Below are 20,126 nucleotides of genomic sequence, written 5' to 3' on the forward strand. Positions count from 1 at the left end.
CTTACTGGACTATGTCAATTGCAATCCCCCCAATTCATCCCTCCCCAGTCTGTGCAGTCCATGTTGAATTTAATTACTCAACTTTTTAATAATTTTCAATAACAACTTACTTGTACAATGTACATCATACTATGCAATCATCGCAGGATACAGGCATTCCACCCTCCTACCCCAGAGATATTTTCTGCTTCAGAAGAAAATATATAAATAAATTTAAATTTGAGTTATCCATGTGTCAGATTTTGGGTAACTTAGTATTTATTTATTAAACCTATATGAATTATGCCATATGAGAGAAATCACCTTAAGAAAATGGACAGAAGTGAGGAATGATTTGCCTTAATGACCTTAAGGAAGATTTAATAGAGACAGTAATATTTCAGCTAAGCCTTTTGTGGTTGGTAGAAATCCTGTCATGAATATATAGCATTCAGCACATGGTAGGGTCCAAGATAGATACAATAAACTCAGGATAATAAAAGCAATAACATGACAGAATATTAATTATAACATTAATGTTATAACATCACTGATGATTTTGCAAAGCAGGTTTGAGGACAGTGTTCAGGACAGACCTGAAGGTTGAATGGGACCGTGGTGTGAACGAGAGGAGAAGGCATGGAAGCAGTGGACACAGCCTGGACTTCGAGGAAAAGACCACTCAGAGAGGAGCAGGGGGTAAGAAAATTGAAGTTCAAGGACTGAGCCTGTTTCTTTTGTTTGTCTCAGGGCAGAGAGACAAGATTATAAGTCAACAGGAGAGGAGATTGGTGATATAGGCGTAGGGGGTCAGGCGGTTGGTTATGTGACCACAGCCTCTGGCCCACAGCAGCTCCTTGGCTATGTCTCAGCGTTGATTAATGAACTGGACTTATGGAATTAGGGCATAAAAGGAGAGCTGGCCTTCGGCTGGGAACAGATGCAGAATCTGTAATTTAATGTTGTCTTTTATAGTTGCTTTTCATTTGCTTCATTAGAATACAAACAGAACTGATTTTGTGTTCAAATACTGTCCAAAGATTGTATCACTGATTCAATGAATGTGAATCGGAGCAAACTCTGGGAGATAGTGAAGGACAGGGAAGTGTGGCATGTTGCAGTCCACGGGGTCACAAAAATCAGACATGAGTCGGCGACAGAAAACAAGGTTTGCCCACTCGTGAATTTGCAGTTGAGTATTTCTGCCAACTGGCATTTCAGTTACCACGTGATGTGTCCATCAGAGAAGTGGTCTACAGCATTTTATATACTTGCATAAATATGGTACACATTGTGAGTCTCTCTGAGTTCTTCTTTAAACTGGCTCTTCTTCTTATTTCCTCATAAATTACTGTTATCCTTTCCAGTTTGGTTTCTATGAAACATACCTCCGACTTCTTTTTTCAAAGCAGTGAGGAAGATAAATGGTAACATTTTCTGCCATAATCAAAACTGAAAGCGGTGAGAACGGAAGCCAGCTTCAGCTTGTTCCCTGCTGTTTTGATCTCTACCCTGTTGGGTACCCTGATAAATAATCCTCTCTGTAATTGTCAACTGCAGCATCTCTCACCCAAGACACATCACATTAGCCACTTACCGTATTGCATCCTGCAGAGCTGGGAAATTTCCATTGTCCCCTCTGCATCTCATGTAGTGGCAGGCCTTTTTCCTTTCTCCTCTCCTGCAAGATTTCAAAGGAGCAGATGCTTCTTTATTTTCCAAGGGGTCTGTTAGCTAAGTTGGCTTTTAGACGTGTTTAGAGCACAGGGGATCTTGGTATTCACAGACTGTCTGTGTGGCTTTGCAGGAGGCTTCAAAGACTTAGACAGCCTGCTTGACCCCAACCATGGCAGTGCCCATCTACTGTGTGTGCAGAGAAACACACAGATACATACACACACACACACAGATATATACATACAGACACACACACAGATGCATACAGACACACACACACACACGAACATAAACACACACATGACAGGGACAGAGCTGGAGTCAGGCCAGTAGATTAAAAAAAACCCTAATTTTCTTTCACTTCTCATATTATTCTTTCCCCTACATTTATTCCAGCAAGTTGTTTGGGTTTCTCCTGTGGGCATGCTATTCTATGAAGATCTTGGATTTTTGATGAACTATTTACCCATCATTTCTTTGGTTTTAACTTTTAACCATGAGTAATTGAGATGTTCAAACAAGAGACAGATAAGATTTAGTATAAGGAAAATTACTTCTGTTATGAATTATTTGGGGAAATAATAAATCAAGATATAAAGCAGTATTGTTGGATCACCAAATGGCCTGGGGACATTTCCCATGGTTATAATGTTGTTAAAGTAGTGGCCTAGGTTCCTGGACATCCAAGCTTCCAGGTTCTGCCCATCCGTTTGTGTCCCTTCACGTTGCTTGTCTGGGCCCTAACAGAATTTGCAGTTGGCCCTGAATGCTAGGGGCAGGGAGTTCTTGCCAGGTCCTGTTACACAACCTCATCATGGAGGTTAAAGCGTCTGCCTGCAAGGCGGGAGACCCGGGTTCACTCCCTGGGTCAGGAAGATCCCCTGGAGAAGGAAATGGCAAAGCACTCCAGTACTCTTGCCTGGAGAATCCCATGGACGGAGGAGCCTGGTAGGCTACAGTCCACGGCGTCACAAGGAGTCAGACACGACTGAGCGACTTCACTTTCACTCATCATCTCAGAGAGACATGTCCTCACCATTTTGTTGTTGTTTGTTGTTCAGATGGTCAGTTGTATCTGACTCTTTTGCGACCCCATGGACTGCAGCCCACCAGGCTCCTCTGTCGGTGGGATTCTCCAGGCAAGAATATTGGAGTGGATTGCCATGCTCTTCTCCAGGGGATCTTCCCAACTGAGGGATCAAACCTGCGTCTCCTGCGTCTCTTGCATTGGCAGGCAGGTACTTTACCACTAGCGCCACCTGGGAAGCCCCACTCAACACTTCAGGTGTTTTCAAATATCAGCTGTGTGAGGCTTTGCCCTTGTGTCACCTGTGATCATATCACCGTAAATTACCTGACCTCATTTTATCTCTGAATAGGAAGAGAGAACAGATGTTCACCAGGTACACACAGAAAACTAGCATTTCAGTATAAAAAACACTTTCAAAAGCAAACTCTCCATTGCTATTATTTGTCCCATGCTAGAAAATTTCAGGGAGAAATGAGTCATGTAGAACAGTTTTTGGAAAGAGATTCCAAACAACAGTTGGAGGGAAGACCCAGGTGGGGTTGGGAGAGAGAGCCAGCAACTTGTCCATGACGCTGGTTATATTGACTAAGAGGGTGTCAGGAGGCGGTCCTGAACTTGAAGAGATGAGTCCTGAGGGGAAGCAGGCAGACAACACTGTGCGGGGCATGCTGAGTGGCCTCTAAGTGGCCCAAAGTCTGACCCCAGAGTAGAGAGCAGGAGCCACAGACACTGCTGGAGCCCCAGGAGCCCAGGCTCCTCCACCACCGTGGCTCTGTGCCCGTGACCATCCTCACTGAGGTCGTGGCTTCTGCTCATACAGAGGCCACCGTCTCCTGAAATACCCAGGACAGTCCCCACCTAACACAGAAAAGATGACAGGATTCATCCAAGTTTCATGGGCTTGAGGTTGCAAAGTGATGATGTGAGAGGATGCAAGGGCAGACAGATGTTTTCTCAGGCTGTTGTCTTTTTGGCTCAAACCACACGGCCCAGGGAGTCTCATCCATTTGGGAGGAGCTGGACACCATTAGAACAAAGGGTGATATCAAGTCCTTGTGTCTTCAAAGCTTGTCTCCTAAAAAAAGCTCATCTCTTACATAGCAACACGACGTCTAGACATCTGTAACTCAACCTTTCCTGCAGGGTGCAATCACAGAGAAGTCAGGATGTGAAAACAAGAAAGCCCACTTGTCTGGAGAAGAGGTGGAGAAGCTTTGCGGTGAGAACAGGAGTGAATCAGAGAGAGAGAAAGAACAGGAGCTCAGCCCCGAGGCCCCCACCCCCATCATCAGTGCCTTTGGTGCAGGACAGAGTAGGAGGCACAGGAATCCTCAGAATCTGAGACAAGAGCAGGGAGGGGCCTGACAGGGGGCAGGACCTCTTCCAGCCGCAACACAAGTACAAGCCAGTTAGAGGGGTGCTGATTCGGACACTATTTGGAAGGAGCTGCTGAACACCTGCGATGCTGAGGTCAGTGCCATGAGTCTGAAACCTCAAGGACTGCAGATTTTCAAAGTGGGTCCCAGTAAATGCCGATAGCTGAGCTAGAGCGATGCTCCAGCTAGAATATTTGCTCATTATAAACAGTAGTGCCCTAAGAAAATCAAATGTTAAAGGTTGTAGAACAAACCATTCCCAGTGCTAGTAAATGTTATCATTTTTATAATTAGAAAGAGAATATGTGTTTACTATGCAAAAACGAAACATGTGTGGGAGCATATGGTTTTATACACTGGGAATTATAAATTGTTTCTTTCACATCAGAGTGACTGAGATTACACTGTTTTGGAATTAAAATTATAATTCACATCAGCTAGTTTGGAAAAATCCATTAAAATGCATAAACGACTAAATGGAATGAATTCAAGAATCCTAGTTTTAGAGATTAAAATACTTATGTGTTTATATGTTTCCAGGATTTTTTTCTGAATATATTTTCATAAACTAAAACTAAAATTGAGACTAAGATTGCATTCTTAGGTTGTGATGTAAAGATATTTAAGTAGTAAGACTTTGTAAATGTATATTAACGGCACTGGATACATTTTTGTTGTGGTATGGCCCACCAGCTGAGAAGGCTTTTTAACATTTAAAATTCACTGAAAAAAATCAAAAGAAGAATATATTTCGTGGCACGCAAAAGTTGCATGAAATCCAAATTTTAGGGACCACAAATAAAGTTTTATTAGAACATGACCAGGCTCATTCATTTGCATATTGTCAGTGTCATACAGCAACAGAGTCACAAGTTGTAACAGAAACAGCCCACAAGCCCTAAACGTTTACTAACCGCTCCTTGCAGATTCCTTTGGTTGACTCTTGCTGTAAGCCTCTTAGATTTGAGAAAATACTGGGCCCTCTGACTCATCTTCTCCTTCTCAGTTGGCAGCCTGATGAGTAAGTGTCCATACATTTTAGTAACTTTTGACCTTATTTTTACTTCCAATAGAGAAGCCACAAGCATTCAACTCTCCAAACAAGAACATGCATGCATGGCTGCCATGCTGTTGGGTGGTAATTAAAGCTCACAGCTGCAGGATGAGCTGCTCAGCCATTCATCTGGAGTTAGCCCCCTCAAAGAACGGAAATGAAACTTCACCTCTGATGACAAGTCTAGGGGAGCTCATGACAAATGGCAGCCTTCAGCAACATAGCTTTTTGGGTCCAGTGGAATCAAGAAAATGTAGAACACAGCATTTTTTTTTTCTAATTTCTGTTTGTTATTTTCAGGGGGTGTGTAGAATTAAAATGATACCAGAAGGGTACAGTCTGAGGAGATGTACATAGGACCACATCCCATCTGTAGGGACAGAGATGTCTGTTGGGAATAAACCCTGAATTTTGACCAGAGAACAGAGGGCTTAAGGGGTGAAGCATCTCCTCATAAAACTTGCCATCATTTGTGTATTTTTGACACAGCAATATGTATGTCAAAATCAAGTAATTATATTTCCCATTTTATTCCCATATGCCTTTCAATTTGTAGAAACTTTGCCCTGTATTGTAATACTTGTTTAGGAAATCATGGTTTTCATTCTTATTCTCATCAGAGGAAGTTTTTTTTTTTTTTTTCATTTCCCAGAAATGTTTATGTGAGAATCCAAGAGGTCATTTAATACTTTAAAAGGAATCAATCATTGATAATATAAATTAATATAATAGGTTAGCTTTGGATATCTTACAGACATTGAATTTTTTTTAGAGAACAGAATTAGTGATTTAAAAATATGAGGGGAAAATACAAAAGGACAAAGAGAATTAAAGAGATCAATTAATACCTTTAATTACTGTTACTAATATTGGTCCTGATTTGTAAAGGTGACCGAAGTTGTGAGCAGTCCAGGTGAATGATATATAATTAGTGCAAATTTGGTGAGTTTTTTTTCTTCCTGCCACTTCTAGCTGACACCTGCTAACCATTTCCAGGACTCTGTAGCCGTCTCCAGGTTCCCTGATCTTTTCCATAACTCTCTTGTAGAAATCAATGAAAAGTTGCCCTCAAGCAAAGTCAGCCTCAATGAGGTAATCACAGTCTACCCACTGACTAGATTATGGCTCTCAGTTTTAAGTGAGCTCTTCCATTTTCATACTGTCAGACAAATTAATTGAATTTATGGACTGGTCTAGTGCATTAGTCTGGGATTTCTATATGAGACTTTTAAATTATATTCTATTTTTCTGGGCACTAGATATAAAATTGTGGAAAAGACATGGTCCCTGCCTAGCAGAAGAGAGACAGACATAAACACAGATGATTTTAATAGAGTACTTTTAGATTTTTGTGACAGAGCTAACTAAAGGGTCTATAAAAGCCTCAAGGATGCATAAGCTTTAATATGTATACTTCATCATTTTTAAATTTTACACAGATATATTAAAAAAAAACCTTGAGAATATTTTTAAACAAAACTACTTATTTGCCAAATGTTAGTGGGATGTTTAGGTGTAACCATCAGCCTAGGGATGTCCAAGTAACACAAGCCAGTTTAAAAAGGGCTTCAAATCACCTCTAGCTTGGCAGCCAAAAAGTGTTCCCTAGAGAAATCTGAATCCTAATGCTTCCTTTTCTACCACACAGAACAATGGTATTTTCAGGACTTTTTTAGGTTACCTTCTCTATTTTGCTAAACTTGTTTTACTTCACGTGTTTCTTTGCACTAACTTGCCACTTCACATACGCTCTAGATTTTCATGACTACTGATGCTCTATGCACAAACTTCGTATCTTGGAACCACACTGGCTGGGCCAGCGTTAGTGAAGTTCTTATGAAAGTAAGGGTAGATTCCCAAGTGGCTCAGTGGTGAAGAATCCACCTGCCAACGCAGGAGACCCGAGTTTGATCCCTGGGGTGGGAAGATCCCCTGGAGAAGGAAATGGCAACCCATTCCATTATTCTTGCCTGGAGAATTTCATGGACAGAGGAGCCTGGCGAACTACAGTCCATGGGGTCACAAAAGAGTTGGACACGACTGACCACACATGCACACGTAAAAGTAAGAATACTGAGTATAAATGCACTTGAATAAGAGCAGCAAGATAATATAAAATACATTTGCAACTACACAAGAAGCAGAGGTACATGAGGATTGAGGTAACAATTTAGAAAGTGATTTGGGGTGACGGTTACCCACAATCCAAACTAGCTTTCCTATTTTAAAAATAGAGCAAAGGCAAACAGGAGAGATGATGGGTATGAAGGGTATTATCTGTAGAGGACAGCAGTAGTGGTGGAATGTTTTTGTGTAATTTCCCTGAATCTCTAATTCAGTAACAAAAAATTAGATATCCTCCCAGACCCCAAAGTACAAGTGGATGGAGAAAATCCTTAAGAGCTGCAGGCTATCAGCATCTATGTAGAAAGAATCACAAGGAATAAATAAGGTAAGTCACACACCTAGAACAAGATAGCCCTCAGTAAAATGGGGCTAGGGTAGCAGCTGAAACTGGGTTGACTATTGCTCAGTCTTAAAGTTGAGACCTATGGTCTGATGTGTCAAGGATTGAGGCATCTGAACTCTCAAATTTCTGTGATTTCTGTAAAGTCAGTCAAGGCTGATCACCTTCAGGTCCCACACTGAGGGGCAGGACTTATTGAGCAAACCAAGATATCAAAGCAAAGGGAAGCAAAATCCTTGCCAAAACTAATGGAAGAAACAGGACTAGGGAGCCTTGAAAACCAACAAACAAGAAAACGACAGCAGTGACTTCCCTGATGGTCCAGTGGTTAAGACTTTACCTTCCAGTGCAGCGGGTATGGGTTCAATCCCTAGTCAGGGAGCAAAGATCCCACATGCCTCAGGGCCAGAAAGCTGAAACATAAAGCAGAAGCAATATTGTAACAAATTCCATAAAAACTTAAAAAAAAAAATGGTCCACATTAAAAAAATTACAACATATGGCCCCATGTTGACTTCAGAAAAACTAATCTTGCAAAAACTGTGAGCCTCAAAAAGTATCAGCTTCTGATTCCACACAGTCACACTCCAGAGTGACGGAGAAGCAGCACAGTACCCCAGTGACAATGAGAGGATGCCAGAAAGACATTCCAATAAAACAGATTACATCTCACCTACTGCTTCCAAATGTGATGGAGCACACTTGGAAAATGACGGAAGAAATTAAAATGACAGCAAAATAGAAAAACTCAGGAATAAAATAAAATATGTCAGACAGAATTGGAAATAAAAAAACAAAGATGAAGAAAAAAATGAAAAGGAACACGATAAACAAATAAACAGAATGGGAAAATGGCTAAAAGGGAAAATAAAATGAATACAGGGTCCATTGTAAAACTTTCTAAGAAGAGAGATTAAGAGACAACCAGTTCTGAAGATTATGGAATAATGCACTAAACGATTTGACAAAATGTATTCTGATCTGATGAAATATTGACTTTTAGGCATTAGACAAAAGATAGCGCAGCTCTGTATCCCCAGGGAAGGGAAAGAGACAAGGTCAGTTCAGCAGTAGCTCCAATTTCAGGTTCCATCTGCAGGATAGGGAGGAGGGCCCCTGAGGGAGACTGCTGATCTTGCTGACCTCAGAAGCACAGCTCTGATTTCAGGGAGGGTAGGTCACCTGGAACAGAGGGTGGGGCTTCGCAGGGGCACAGAGCCCCAGAGATCTGCAGAGGGCTTCCCGCAGTTCTTCAGCTGAGAATTGATCTGTGTTTGCATGAGAGGAAATTGGTTGAGGCTGGGGAGAGAACCACCACCAATTGGTGGAGAGACACGGTGCTGGGAGGAGCTTGTATCCACCCAAGGCAGAGTGGATAAACCTTCTAAGCCTATGTTACCCGGGTGAACATGCCCAATCTTGAAAACAAACCTAAAAAGAGATCCAATCAATTCAAACTAACTTAACTATTTGCCCAAGCCTGGCGTGCTACAATCCATGGGATCACAAAGAGTCAGACATGACTGAGCACTCATCAACCACCAGCAGAAGATACAAAGACAAACTTCTAAATACGAAAAATATAGTATCTGAAATTAAAAAAAAAAAACCCTTGGGTGAGATTAATGGAAGATTTGTTGACACAAAACTAAACAAAATACTTGAATTCATAGCAATAGAAATTATCAAAGTTTTCCCTCCCTCAAAAAAGAATTTATAAATTGAACAGAGTGGTACAGATCTGTGAGACAGTATTAGTCAGTCATACATGGGCAGAGTTGGTTTTCCAGAGACAGGATATATATCCAAGAAATTTTATGAACAAGAGTAGAATAAACATAAACAAAACTATACAAAAGCAGGATGAAATTTCTGAAAACTTGTGAGAGGCAACCATGAAGAAAACCAGAGGGAAAAATACTCATTAAATACAGAAGAATAAGGATAGTAGATGATTTCTGTTAAGAAAAACTGTAAGTTAGAACAAAATAAAGATATATTTTGAATTTACTGAAAGAAAAAAATGTATATATACTAAAATTCTCTATCCACCAAAGATGATTTTTAAAGTAAAGGCAAAATAAAACATTTTTAGACATACAAAAGCTGGGAGATTTTGTTGTCAGGAGACCTACACTGAAAGGCATATTCAGGAAGTCTTTCAGGCTGAAACAAAATTATATAAGAAGGAAGTTAAAATCTTCATGAAGGAATGAAATTGGATAAAGTATAACTAAGTTTAATGACTTTTCTCACTTATTAATCTTGAAACAGATTTATTAAAAAATTTTTATATTAAAAATTTAAAAATGAGTGATTTTTTATATTAAAAAAGCACTCAGTGTAGCCTGGGGCTTACAGAATATGTAGAAGTAAAATATCTAAGAACAGTAGCACAAAGAACGGGATGGATGAATTGAAGTATATTGCTGTACACTTCTTATATAATAAATGAAGTAGTATAAAATTAATTAATTAAAGGTAGATTATATTAAAAGTGTAGATCAACTAATAAAAAAGAGAAAAAGAAAAACTGATAAAATTGATAGTAAAGATAAACTGCTGCTACTGCTGCTAAGTCGATTCAGTCGTGACTGACTCTGTGCGACCCCATAGACGGCAGCCCATTAGGTTCCTCTGTCTCTGGGATTCTCCAGGCAAGAACACTGGAGTGGGTTGCCATTTTCTTCTCCAATGCATGAAAATGAAAAGTGAAAGTGAAGTCCCTCAGTTATACCCGACTCTTAGCGACCCCATGGACTAGAGCGTACCAGGCTCCTCCATCCATGGGATTTTCCAGGCAAGAGTACTGGAGTGGGGTGCCATTGCCTTCTCCGAAAGATAAACTAGAAACAGTTTAAAAAAAGCTTAATCTAAGAGATAATAGATATAGAAGGGAAAAAAAGGGGGAAAGTACACGTAAGACAAATAGAAAAGAATATTGAGATGGTAGATTTGCACTTATTATCAATACTCACATTAAACTATAGATAGTTTAAGTGGTCAAATTAGAAACCAGAGGTTGTTGGATTGGCTGGAATGAAGCTCCAAACAATGCTGTCAAACAGAAATCTAATTTAAATAGTGATTCAAATATAGATGGAAAGTGGAAGACTAGAAGTGCGTGAAAAAGAGACACTATGCAAAAACTAAGCCAAAAGTATAAATAGATAAAACAGTTGAATGGCTTATATGACCACAAGGAAAATTAGACTTCAGGGAACTGAATATTCAAATGGATAAAAGAAAGTCATTCTGTAATAATGAAAGGATTAACTGGCCGAGAGGATGAGAAGATGTGACCATCCTAAATTGTACTCACTTTTTAAGCTTAAAGGAGTTTACATAAAACCTGGAAATGTGAAGAGAGAAAAGTTCTCAGATATATTTGGAGATTTCAACATTCTACTCTCAGTAATTGATAAAACAAGTTGTATTTCCATATATTAGCAATAAACAATAGGATGTACTTATTTAAATATTCAGTTTGCGATGCACTCACAAAAATATAAAAAAATGAAATATTTAAATAAAAGGAACAAAAGGATAAATTGTGCTTCCTTAAAATTAAAAATCTTTTTTTATTCAAAAGACACAAAAATGACTTATTTTCTGCACTATGCAGTTTGGTTTCCTTTGTAGTTATTGTACAGAGGATATATCTTTTCCTGTTTTCCCCTTCCCACAAATTATCCCAATTAAATTCCTCCCTCACTTTCACACCCTGAGTCTGGTGTTGTCTTTCTAGAGCTGGGTCTGCAGACTCACTCTGTAAGGATCCAGAGTGAATATTTCAACCTTGTGAACTAAGTAGGCTTTGCTACTGCTACTCAGCTTCCCTGGTGGCTCAGACAGTAAAATGTCTGCATGCAATGCAGGCAACACGGGTTCGACTCCTGGGTCGGGAAGGTCCCATGGAGAAGAGAATGGCAACCCACTTCAGTATTCTTGCCTGGAGAATCCCATGGACAGAGGGACCTGGTGGGTTAACCATCCACGGATCAAAAAGAGTGGGACTCAACCAAGTGACTAACACTTTCTTTTTTCACTCAGCTCTACCACTGCAGCACAAACACCTCCTTGGATTACAGGTAAATGAATGGACTTGACAGTGTTCCAATAAAACTTTATTTACCCCAATATGTCAGCAGGTCTGACTGGACCCACAGCTTCAGTTTGCCAGTCCTGGGCTAGACCAGTCCAGTCCAGTAGAAAGAACACGTTGGCTGTAAATGCACCCTGCGTGCATGCTTTTAAATCTCCTCCTTGCCACCTAAGCTTTAAAAGTGACATTACTTTTGATATATTTTATTCGATCTACATATAAAGATTTTAATATATAGTTGACACAAAGCATTATTAATAAGATATTTGACATCCTTGATTTCATACTGCTGCTGCTGCTGCTGCTAAGTTACTTCAGTCGTGTCCAACTCTGTGCGACCCCATAGACGGCAGCCCACTAGGCTCCTCCGGCCCTGGGATTCTCCAGGCAAGAACACTGGAGTGGGTTGCCCTTTCCTTCTCCAATGCATGAAAGTGAAAGTGAAAGTGGAGTCGCTCAGTCATGCCCGACTCTTAGCAACCCCATGGACTGCAGCCTACCAGGCTCCTCTGTCCATGGGATTTTCCAGACAAAAACACTGGAGTGGGTTGCCAGATTTCATACTGCTGTTGCTGCTGCTGCTGCTAAGTCGCTTCAGTCGTGTCCGACTCTGTGACCCCACAGATGGCAGCCCACCAGGCTCCCCCGCCCCTGGGATTCTCCAGGCAAGAACACAGGAGTGGGTTGCCATTTCCTTCTCCAATGCACTAGAACATTCAAATTCCAGTGTATAATTTGCATTATGGCACATCTCAATTGGGCCCAGCTCAGTTCAATTCAGTTCAGTTGCTCAGTCGTGTCCGATTCTGCGACCCCATGAATCACAGCACGCCAGGCCTCCCTGTCCTTCACCAACTCCCGGAGTTCACCCAAACTCATGCCCATCGAGTCGGTGATGCCATCCAGCCATCTCATCTTCTATCATCCCCTTCTCCTCCTGCCCCCAATCCCTCCCAACATCAGGATCTTTTCCAATGAGTCAACTCTTCGCATGAGGTGGCCAAAGTATTGGAGTTTTGGCTTCAGCAGACTCAAGTTAATTGCCCAGTAGCCCCAGGGAGCTACCAGCTTCATTTGAACAGCACCCTCCCTCCCCGCCACACACACACAAATTGAAGTTTTCCACCACTCAAAATGGAGGGTGCCGCTGAAAGAGACTTGCAGAGTTCCAGAGGAGAGGTGGGGAAAACTGTTTTATCTTTGGCTCATGTTTTCCTTTCCTGGGATTATTTGCTCACTATGTGTGTGCTCAGTCGCTCAGTCGTGTCTGACCCTCTGTGACCCCGTGGACTGTAGCCCGCCAGGCTCCTCTGTCCATGGGATTCTCCAAGCAAGAACACTGGAGTGGGGTGCCATTTCCTCCTCCAGGGGATCTTCCCGCCCCAGGGAATCAATTCTAGTCTCTTGTGTCTCCTGCATTGGCAGGCAGACTCTTTGCCACTAGTGCCCCCTGGGACATATGAAGAACATTAGTTTGTTGGTATAGTTTAGTTGTTGATTTTACAAATAATTTAGATTCCTTGTTAACCTTGTTTTCTGAAGGTCTCTTCTGCTTTCTGCTGACAGGTGAATCCACTGAGGTAAAGCCTTTCTCTCTTTTCTCTGCACTTTGAAATGGGAGTTACACATTTAGTCTATTTCAGTACCATTTTGGGGGGAAGTACACAGAGATTTCAGTGTTCAATAAGCTAAAAATAAGAAAATAATGGAGTGCTTACTTTTAAAATGCAAGTACAGTAATATATGTGGATGTAGCAGAATTACATACAGATATATGTAGAGCAGCAACACAAAATAAAAATAATTTGAGTTTATGCTTTTTTTCTAATTAGGATTTGTAACATCTATTACTTGCAGTTGAGGAAACTTCATTCTGAAATTCATACGGTTACAAGGAGATTTAAGTAGCCTCTATGGGAAAGGTTAATGAAACAGTTAATATAGGATAGAAAAGACCAGAGGTAAATTAAGTTGTATTCAAGAGCATTGTGTTTGGGGGAAATTGCCCTCTATTTTCACTAAGGATAGAGCTGAGGAGAATTAGCTTAAACTGTAATAGAAGCAATTTAGCCTAGACATTACAAAGAAACTTTTTTCAGCATGAGGGCTGCAAAAGGAAGTGTTACCAGGGGAGTCCTTGGCATTTCATTTTCTCAAATATGTATGTTTTAAAGGAAAGAGTAAACAGATAATAATTTGAGAGCATTACTGGGGTATAATTTTTCCCTAAAGTGCAAGGAGGTAATAGACAAACAATATCTCTCTATTCCTCTCATACCTTTAATCTTCTGTTCATTTAGAGACATAAGCATTCTCTCAAATGAAAAGAAACGCAGCGAGGTGCTGAAAAGCTACAAAAATGTGCTGAGATGTGAGGACAAAAGACTTGTGTGGTTATTATCACATTTAGGCTGTTGTATTTTATTTTAATATTTTAATAAGCACAGTGGTAAAGAATCTGCCTGCAATGCAGGAGACATGAGTTCCCTGGGTTGGGAAGATCCTCTGGAGGAGGAAACGGCAACCCACTCCAGTATTCTTGCCTGGGAAATACCATGAATAGAGGAGCCTGGCGGGCTGCAGTCTGTGGGGTTGCAAAGAGTCAGACATGACTGAGTGACCATAGCACACAGCACAATAAGAAGTATCCCCAAACTCTATTTTGTCATTATTTTTTTTTCAACCTTGAAAGTCTACAAAGCTTCTTTTCAACTCCAAAGGTAATTTTATTTTTCTAAGTGTCTGTTTCTAGTGTTTATTCAAAAATTGAATGGGCCCCTCAGTTGATTCTTTTACCTTCCTTTATATGGTTTCTCATTTTTCTACAAATACACCAAAGTGATAAATTTTAAATTTTAAATAATTTAAACATCACTCCTGTTATGTGGACAGTTGTATGGCATGTAGGTGTTGACAGCAACATTGGTTCCTTCAAAGGGGACCAAGTTGGAAGTGGGTTTGGTTAGTGAGAGAGAACCTAGCATAGGGCTCGAGCCGTGCAGAACTCACCACTGGCTAAATTCTAGGTCCCCCTGCTCTCCTTTTGATTTATCACCCTCCTTGCCATTCTTTCTTCTGCTTTTGAATCTCTCTAGTGAAATTTCCATTTCCGTTATTGTACTTTCGAACTCTAGAATTTGTATTTGGTTCCTTATTATGAATTCTATCTCTATTCATACTCTGTTTGCTAAGACATCATTATCTTGGTTTCCTTTGGTTCTTTGTCCATGGTTCCCATAGCTTTTGATCATATATAAAGCAGTGGATTTAATGTCTTTGTTAGTAAGTCCATGTTGTCCTCTTACAAGATAATTTTTGTTCTTTTTTTTCTTCTGAGTGGGATATCATTTACATTTCTTTTAATGTCTTATAATTTTGTGTTGAAACCTGAATATTTTGAATAGTATATGATAAATCTGGAAATCAAATTGTTTGGTTGTTATTCTTTGTTACAATTGTAGCTGCTTGTGGTTTGATGCCTCTCTACACTATTTTTTTAAAGCTTGTATTCTTTGTAATGTGTGGTCTCTGAAGTCTCTTCCTTAGATTATGGCAAGCTATTGGCTTGACACAGAATCCCTTACATGTTTAGAGCCACAGAAAGGAAAGAAGAAAGCTGTAGTACCAGGGTGTGCTGATAGGCTCTGTGCTATGGCACTCCTTCAGTGCTTGGCCAGTCTGTTTACTTCTCTTTATTAGCCTGCACTCTACTTCTACTGACTGTAACGATCAGCGAGAGGGGAAAGCCTCAGCTTCTTCCTTTCCTCCTGAATAGGACTTTCCCCTGGATCTGGGGCTGGCTTTCTAGGTACCCTATTATATGCTGGAGAATTCTGAAGTCCTTATGCCCTGAATTAACTCTCTCCTTGGCTTTCCCTCCAAGGCTCTTTGGCCTGTCGATTTATGTTCCAACTGTAATCTTTCATCCCAAGCAGCAGCCACTTGTTAACTTCAGTGTTGCCAAGCAATGCTATTCACTTAGGACTCTCACTCCCCAAGAGAATTCAAATTAGACTAAACAGACACAAATGTTTTGTGTCAATCAGGAAACCATCAGACCAGCTTAAGAGACAACACAGTTCCTCGAGAACAAACCCCACTCTGCTCCCTCCATAGCCAGACCACCATGCTGGGAACACGGCTACCATCTTTGCCACCACCCAGACAGGGGAAGTGACACAACTAAGTTCAAAGGCCACAAAGCCTTCCTACTGTGCTTAAGTCAGCTTTGTCCTGATGAAACGTTCATTGCATTCCTATATATTTTTTTACTATTCTCCAGAGTTCTGATCACTTCATGGCAAATAGATTGGGAAATAGTGGAAGCAGTGGTTGACTTTATTTTTCTGGGCTCCAAAATCACTCCAGATGGTGATTGCAGCCATGAAATTAAAAACACTTGCTCCTAGGAAGGAAAGTTATGACCAACCTAGTTCAGTTCAGTTGCTCAATCATGTCCGAATCTTTGCGACCCCATGAATTGCAGCATGCCAGGCCTCCCTGTCCATCATCATCTCCCGGATTTCACTCAGACTCACGTTCATCGAGTCAGTGATGCCATCCAGCCATCTCATCCTCTGTCGTCCCCTTCTCCTCCTGCCCCCAATCCCTCCCAGCATCAGAGTCTTTTCCAATGAGTCAACTCTTCGCATGAGGTGGCCAAAGGACTGGAGTTTCAGCTTTAGCATCATTCCTTCCAAAGAAATCCCAGGGCTGATCTCCTTCAGAACGTACTTGTTGGATCTCCTTGCAGTCTAAGGGACTCTCAAGAGTCTTCTCCAACACCACAGTTCAAAAGCATCAATTCTTTGGCACTCAGCTTTCTTCACAGTCCAACTCTCAACATGACCACAGGAAAAACCATAGCCTTCACTAGACAGACCTTTGTTGGCAAAGTGATGTCTCTGCTTTTAAATATGCTATCTAGGTTGGACATAACTTTTCTTCCAAGGAGTAAACGTCTTTTAATTTCATGGCTGCAGTCACCATCTGCAGTGATTTTGGAGCCCCCAAAAATAAAGTCTGACACTGTTTCCACTGTTTCCCCATCTATTTCCCATGAAGTGACGGGACCAGATGCCATAATCTTTGTTTTCTGAATGTTGAGCTTTAAGCCAACTTTTTCACTCTCTTCTTTCACTTTCATCAAGAGGCTTTTTAGTTCCTCTTCACATTCTGCCATAAGGGTGGTGTCATCTGCATATCTGAGGTTATTGATATTTCTCCCAGCAATCTTGATTCCAGTTTGTGTTTCTTCCAGTCCAGCGTTTCTCATGATGTACTCTGCATAGAAGTTAAATAAGCAGGGTGATAATATACATCCTTGACGTACTCCTTTTCCTATTTGGAAACAGTCTGTTGTTCCATGTCCAGTTCTAACTGTTGCTTCCTGACCTGCATACAGATTTCTCAAGAGGCAGATCAGGTGGTCTGGTATTCCCATCTCTTTCAAAATTTTCCACAGTTTATTGTGATCCACACAGTAAAAGGCTTTGGCATAGTCAATAAAGCAGAAATAGATGTTTTTCTGGAACTCTCTTGCTTTTTCCTTGATCCAGCCGATGTTGGCAATTTGATCTTGGTTCCTCTGCCTTTTCTAAAACCAGCTTGAACATCAGGAAGTTCACGGTTCATGTATTGCTGAAGCCTGGCTTGGAGAATTGACCAACCTAGACAGCATATTAAAAAGCAGAGACATTACTTTGCCAACAAAGGTCCATCTAGTCAAGGCTGTGGTTTTCCAGTGGTCATGTATGGATGTAAGAGTTGGACTGTGAAGAAAGCTGAGCGCCGAAGAATTGATGCTTTTGAACTGTGGTGTTGGAGAAGACCCTTGAGAGTCCCATGGACTGTGAGGAAATCCAACCAGTCCATCCTAAAGGAGATCAGTCCTGGGTGTTCATTGGAAGGACTGATGTTGAAACTCCAATACTTTGGCCACCTGATGTGAAGAACTGACTCATTGGAAAAGACCCTGATGCTGGGAAAGATTGAAGGCAGGAGGAAAGGGGGACGACAGAGGATGGGATGGTTGTATGGCACCGCTGACTCAGTGGACATGGGTTTGGGTGGACTCCGGGAGTTGGTGATGGACAGGGAGGCCTGGTGTGCTGCAGTTCACGGGTCGCAAAGAGTCAGACATGACTGAGCGACTGAACTGAACTGAGAGTTCTGATGAACTTGATTCTGACAGATTTAGCTGTTTTTTTTTTTTCCCCCCACAACATTCTATCGAGGGCCAGACCCTTGGAGCTCCCTACAATGCCGTTTTAACTGATATGACCATTCTTGCCTAGTTCCTCACTTTAGTGGTGCATTAAATAAATAAACAAAATGCTGGGTTTTAGGCTAAGAATATATTTTTTATTTATTATAATAAAAAAGATACACGGATTCCTATTTCATATACCTTTTAGTTATCTTTTCAGGGTGATGTTTTGTCAGATGTTTTCTGTACAAGTAAATAGGTTATCACATTATATATAGATTATCACATTCTTTTCATATTAAGATGTATACATATAAACATATGAATGTATACCTTAATTAGAATCACCCTTTCACTCCTAGAATCAATCCCATTTAGTTGCTATGTATTACTGTTTTAGTGTACAGTGTAAATATTTACTTAAAAAATTTTTTTTAAATTTCTTTAGGCCATACCACTCAGCATGTGGCATCTTAGTTCCCCAACTGGAATCGAACCCATGCCCTTGCAGTGGGAGCTTGGAGTCTTAACCACTGGGCTGCCAGGGAAATCCCTGTTTGTTTCTATTTTATTTTTGATTTGTATATTGATATTTGAAGTCAACTAGGTTTAGAGTTGTCTTTTACATGCAATTTTATGATACGGTTGTATTTCTGTTTCTTAGAAAGAAGCTGTTATTTTTCCTTTCCTTTCTTTGCTCTGGGGCAGCTTAAATAGCCCTAGTATTCTGTGACATGTACCAGTGCCTTAAAACATTACTACTGAAGTTTAATATTATGGCTTCTAGTAGAATTACCTGGAGATGTTAAAAAAGCATTTTCTCTCAAAGTTTAATTTTTTCGGGCCACTGCAATAAAACGAAGCCAAATAACCCAAACGCATTATTTGGTATTTTGGTGTTAAGGAAGGATTAATCATCCACCAAAGTTAAGTTTAAAATTATCATTAACATAGTTCTACCTATCCCCATCTTTGCCTACGATGGTCCCTGACATTTCTAAATGGAGAAATAGATAATATAATTTAACTTTTGTCTTTCAGGATGAAAATGGATCAGATGCACTGGGTGTACAATTTCATTATCTGAATAAGAACTCCCTTCAATTTACAGGTGTGAACATAAATGTTAATCTTTCATTTATCTTCAGTAAGACTGTTAATTAACTATTTCACACTTCTTCAGCTGCTTTTATCAAAATGTCATAGGCTAGAATTCCTGAGGCAGTGTTTCAGGCAGTGAGCAAATTATTAGTGAAAGTACTATGTTTGCATCTTATATTTAAAGGGAGAATGTGCTAAAAATACATATTTTTGGAGTATGTAAATTTAAAGGATAAATTCTTAATATTTTTCAGTGGAAGAAAAATTATGTATGAATTATTTATAAAAGTATGGCCAACTGAGTTGAAGAGGAAAATTGTATACACACTTTTTAAAGAAATAATATGTAGTATAAAGTTATTTTAATAAGACTAAACATTTAAATTATTTAATTTTTCTAGCATAATTTTCTTCAAGATAATGATGGACATGTATTCTTTGAATGGCTGTATTTTACGTACTTCATAAAGAAACAAAATTCCTTTCTTAGGAAAAGTCAGAGCTAGTAATATATTCACATCCCTTCAAAATGCCCTCTTTTTATTGGAAATGTCATTAGATCTTTCAGAAAGGACTTACAAATTATTGATGTGTGTGTGTTAAGTTGTTCTAGTCATGTCTGACTCTTTGCAACCCTGTGGACTGTAGCCCGCCAGGCTCCTCTGTCCATGGATTCTCCAGGTAAGAATACTGGAGTGGGTTGCCACGCCCTCCCCCAGGGGATCTTCCCGACCCACGGATCAAACCAGCGTCTCTTATGTCTCTTGCATTGGCAGGCAGGTTCTTTACCAATAGTGCCACCTGGGAAACCCAAAATTATTGATCCAATATCATAAGCTAACAGGGCAAATCACTATCACAAACGGTGGAGACAAATGAGCACAGAGATAGAGATGAGTTCACCTGGAGCAGACGTCCTCGGAGGTGTAAACTTACAGGGGCGCCGAGGTGGTAGTTTCAGTGAACTTCCCCAGAACGAATGTGAACTAGGATGAGAGTGAGAAGCTCCTGAAGACTACCATCTAGGTGAGGGGTCTGCTTCCTGGGCTCTATCTCCAGGATCCCCATCGAGTTCTTCATATGGGGTCCTCTTCATGGCTCTTACATTGCAGAGAAGGGAAAATGTAAC

This window comes from Bos mutus, chromosome 14 (genome assembly GCF_027580195.1).
Source record: "Bos mutus isolate GX-2022 chromosome 14, NWIPB_WYAK_1.1, whole genome shotgun sequence".
NCBI lineage: Eukaryota > Metazoa > Chordata > Mammalia > Artiodactyla > Bovidae > Bos > Bos mutus.